This window comes from Bubalus kerabau, chromosome 8, assembly GCF_029407905.1.
Source record: "Bubalus kerabau isolate K-KA32 ecotype Philippines breed swamp buffalo chromosome 8, PCC_UOA_SB_1v2, whole genome shotgun sequence".
Classification (NCBI taxonomy): Eukaryota; Metazoa; Chordata; class Mammalia; order Artiodactyla; family Bovidae; genus Bubalus; species Bubalus kerabau.
This window is the reverse complement of record NC_073631.1, coordinates 114,399,521-114,404,889: the sequence shown is the minus strand read 5'-3', so window position 1 is coordinate 114,404,889 and position 5,369 is coordinate 114,399,521.

The following is a 5,369-nucleotide window of genomic DNA, read 5'->3' as shown; positions in this document are numbered from 1 at the left end:
CTGAAAATATCTCCATAGAATGGATCATATGTCTATCAACGATTATGAATCTCTCTCTTACGAAAGCAGCCTTAAATTGTGAAAGGAGGCAAACATTATTCAGGTATGAATCTACTGAATAATAGTTTTACTTCTCACTTTCCAAGTAAACTGAAGACTTATTAAAGGTATGATTTGAGTCTTATGCATTTATATAGTGTCTCACCCCTCTAGCATGGCACCAGAAGAAACTGGATGCTATAATGAAGTGACAAAGATGGTGGCCTCCAAAGTCACACTAACCTGGTTTCCAAGATTTCACTTAACTATTTTGAATTTAAGCTAGTTAACTAACTTTGCCTTAGTTGCCTCACACATAAAAGTGGACAATAAAATGACCTAACTCGTGTGAGTTAGTGCACACAGAGCACAATTCTAGCACATAGTAAGGGTTTGCTAAGTATTCAGCTCCGTTCAGTTCAGTGGCTCAGTCGTGTCTGACTCTTTGCGACCCCATGGGCTGCAGCACGCCAGGCCTCCCTGTCCATCACCAACTTCCGGAGTTCACCCAAACCCATGTCCATTGAGTCGGTGATGCCATCCAACCATCTTATCCTCTGTTGTCCCCTTCTCCTCCTGCCTTCAATCTTTGCCAGCATCAGGGTCTTTTCAAATGAGTCAATTCTTCACATCAGGAGGCCAAAGTATTGGTGTTTCAGCCTCAACATCAGTCCTTCCAATGAACACTCAGGACTGATCTCTTTTAGGATGGACTGGTTGTATCTCCTTGCAGTCCAAGGGACTCTCAAGAGTCTTCCCCAACACCACATTTCAAATGCATCAATTCTTTGGTGCTCAGCTTTCTTTATAGTCCAACTCTCACATCCATACATGACTACTGGAAAAACCATAGCCTTGACTAGATGGACCTTGCTAAGTGTTAGTACTTTCTAATTGTTGTTGTTGTTTTAAAATGTGGGTAATGAATGACTAAGATTTTGGATAAATAAGTAATATGAATAACACAAGCAAAATAATTTTGCAAGCTGATTGAAAAAGAGATAGCAATATAAAATGCTTTTAGGAAGTGTTCAAAGTATTATTATTTGGGTCTATTCTATGAGCAAGCACACCCAATTTCAATCAGCATTACAGTTGGAAGGACAGGAAGAGGATGTCGGAAGGTCAGATGTGGGCAAAAAAAGACACATGGGTCAGCATGCATAAACTGTTAGCAGAATAGCAGATTAAGATCCAAGTTAATTATTTACTATGAAATTATATATTTTAAAATAAAGTTCTCTTTCTGAACATTTCCTTGAATTTAGGTAGATTTTGAAAGTTCATGAATTGTGCTAGTTACAGCCCTTGGTCCAAGGCCACGCAAGCTCACGGTTTCCCAAAAAGAAATATTAAATAGGGACAAGGGTTTAATTAAACCAGAATTTCCCAAAGAGTGTGCACCACAGAAACTTTGAGAAATTCTCTATCCTACTATATTAGTTGCATGTCTGCAAAATAATAATGTTTAAACAACCCATGAGGAGGAAAGCATCAAGTGTGCTAAAGACAAAATTTTATGGATATTTTTGTTTTTGATGAGAATACACTAAAAGAAAATGAGTTGACTTAAGGAAAAGTACTAAGTATTGGGTTGGCCAAAACCTTCATTTGGGTTTTTTTCCATAACGAACTTTTTGACCAACCCAATAATTGGTTGTCTGTGGGCTTTGCAAAACTCATGAAGATGGTATACAAATCAGAAAAGTTTGGGAAATGCTGACTTAAAATAATAAATGATTCATTTATAGATAGACTTTTATTATAAGATAATTATATATAAAATGACATCTATCAAAAATCGATATAAACAGCACTTTATAACTTCTCATTTCAATAATTAAATGTCTAATAACAATGACTTGATTACAAATATAATACTCTGTTGGATTATTTAAAATAATAGTATACATATTTATAACATTTTAAGCTCCACACAAACAGATGTCATGTTTAATACGGTTACTATTGTGCTCTTAGTGCCTGGCACATTATATGTGTTAAGAAATATCAGTTAAGGAATAAACAAACAACTATATAAACTTTAGGTAAACACATTAAAATTCTAAAAATTTTACCCAGGGGAAAGTATAGAACAGTAAACAGATATTTTATAAGACTGGCGAGTGATTCTCACTCTGTTAATATCTGATAGAACTCCATTATATTATAACTACCCTTAAAGTTGGAAAAGAAAATGGCAACCCACTCCAGTTACTCTTGCCTGAAAAATGCCATAGAGAGAGGAGCCTGGAGGGCTACAGTCCATGGGGTCGCAAAGAGTTGGACACAACTTAGCAACTAAACAACAAATCCTTAAAGTTGCTGCTAATCAAATCATAGAGTTCATTAACTGAAAAAAAAAAAAAATGACCAGAATTCGAAAGAGATCTAGAATCATGTCAATTAATGATCTACTAAATACCAAAGTAACTGAGAAGTCCAGGTATCAATTTAAAGATTATGTGAGGAGTCTCCACACTGTTCTCCATAGTGGCTGTACTAGTTTGCATTCCCACCAACAGTGTAAGAGGGTTCCCTTTTCTCCACACCCTCTCCAGCATTTATTACTTGTAGACTTTTGGATCACAGCCATTCTGACTGGTGTGAAATGGTACCTCATAGTGGTTTTGATTTGCATTTCTCTGATAATGAGTGATGTTGAGCATCTTTTCATGTGTTTGTTAGCCATCTGTATGTCTTCTTTGGAGAAATGTCTATTTAGTTCTTTGGCCCATTTTTTGATTGGGTCATTTATTTTTCTGGAGTTGAGCTGTAGGAGTTGCTTGTATATTCTCGAGATTAGTTGTTTGTCAGTTGCTTCATTTGCTATTATCTTCTCCCATTCTGAAGGCTGTCTTTTCACCGATCCAGCAATCCCACTGCTGGGCATATACACCAAGGAAACCAGAAGGGAAAGAGACACGTGTACCCCAATGTTCATCGCAGCACTGTTTATAATAGCCAGGACATGGAAGCAACCTAGATGTCCATCAGCAGATGAATGGATAAGAAAGCTATGGTACATATACACAATGGAGTATTACTCAGCCATTAAAAAGAATGCATTTGAATCAGTTCTAATGAGGTGGATGAAACTGGAGCCTATTATACAGAGTGAAGTAAGCCAGAAAGGAAAACACCAATACAGTATACTAACGCATATATATGGAATTTAGAAAGATGGTAACAATAACCCTGTGTACGAGACAGCAAAAGAGACACTGATGTATAGAACAATCTTATGGACTCTGTGGGAGAGGGAGAGGGTGGGAAGATTTGGGAGAATGGCACTGAAACATGTAAAATATCATGTATGAAACGAGTTGCCAGTCCAGGTTCGATGCACGATACTGGATGCTTGGGGCTGGTGCACTGGGACAATCCAGAGGGATGGTATGGGGAGGGAGGAGAGAGGAGGGTTCAGGATGGGGAACACATGTATACCTGTGGCGGATTCATTTTGATATTTGGCAAAACTAATACAATTATGTAAAGTTTAAAAATAAAATAAAATTAAAAAAAAATAAAGATTATGTGAAAAGAGACTGCTTTGTAAGAACATTTCAGAATTGATTTTTTTCTGCATATTTACTAAAGGTATTCGTATTCTTAAATAACTTCAGCTATATAGTTGAATCTAATGTAAAGGTCACATGATTAGTGTTTTCCAAGAACCAGCCTGCCAATGTAGGAGATGTAAGAGACCTAGGTTCAATCTCTGAGTTGGGAAGATACCCTGGAGGAGGAAATGGCAACCCACTCCGGTATTCTTGCCTGGAAAATTCCAAGGACAGAGGAACCTGGCAGTCTATAACCCATGGAGTCACAAAGAGTCAGACATGACTGAGCACACACAGCAACAAGTTTAGTAAAGGTAGATGGTGGAAGAATTACATCTGGGTTGGAAACAATTTTATAAAGAAATGATTTCTTTTGTAAAGGAAAGTTGAGACTTCCATTGCTTATACAATTTTAATGCTTTTATATGTTAGGAGTAATTTATAGACTAAATAATTTCCTACTATGACACAGAAAATTACTGCCTTGTTTAAAACAAGATTAATATCCTCTGGGAACATCTTCAATAGATTTGAGGTCTATAAAAACACCATAATATAGGAATAAGGCAAATGAAAGCCTTAGCAAGTTGACCCCTTTGGATATTGTTTTCTTTCCTTTATTATGCTTCCATGAAAGGAAGAGCGATCGATACAAATAAGGCCATGTCTATAAAGCTGAAGACAGATTGAACGGGCACCAAAAATTCATTTTAATGGCACTGCAACACAGTCAGGTGCTCAGTGGGGCCATAATAGTCCATCCAGATGTTTTCATAAGGTTTCTGCTCAGGGTTTGAAATGGGAAAAAGAAATATCGCTGGTTTTAACAGCAAATTTCTTCTCAACACAGCTTCTATCTTCCTCTTTTAAGTAGCAAAAACTATTATCCCCTTTTACTTTCCACTACTGCCCAAAAATATCTAAACAGGATTGTAATTACTGACAACCAAAACTGTACTGTGCAGACAAGCAACATGATGACAAAATTTCGGCATTCACAGGAGATTCTAAGCATTCAGGATTCTTCAGTTCAGTCGCTCAGTCGTGTCTGACTCCTTGTGACCCCATGGACTGCAGCATGCCAGGCTTCCCTGTCCATCACCAACTCCTGGAGCTTGTTCAAACTCATTTCCATTGAGTCAGTGATGCCATCCAACCATCTCATCCTCTGTCGTCCCCTTCTCCTTCAATCTTTCCCAGCATCAGGGTCTTTTCTAGGGAATCAGTTCTTTGCATCAGGTGGCCAAAGTATTGGAGTTTTAGCTTTAGCATCAGTCCTTCCAATGAATATTCAGGGTTGATTTCCTTTAGGATTGATTGGTTTGATCTCCTTGCAGTCCAAGGGACTCAAGAGTTTTCTTCAACACCACAGTTCAAAAGCATCAATTCTTTGGTGCTCAGGTTTCTTTATAGTCCAATGCTCACATCCATACATGACTACTGGAAAAACCATAGCTTTGACTAGACGGACCTTTGTTGGCACCATCTGCACTGATTTTGGAGTCCAAAAAAATAAAGTCTGTCACTGTTTCCATCGTTTCCCCATCTATTTGCCATGAAGTGATGGCACCCCTAAATACACACAAACTCTCACAATGTGTTGCCATATGGAGGAAGTAGTCAAATGTTGTATGAGAGTCACAGTATTTTACTTTTACATAGGAATGGAATATAGGATTTCAAGTATTAAAAATGAATATTGTACATGGGGATACTGAATCTTTCAATAAATAGCATCTAGAATTTTCAAAGGGAAGACAGAAGTCG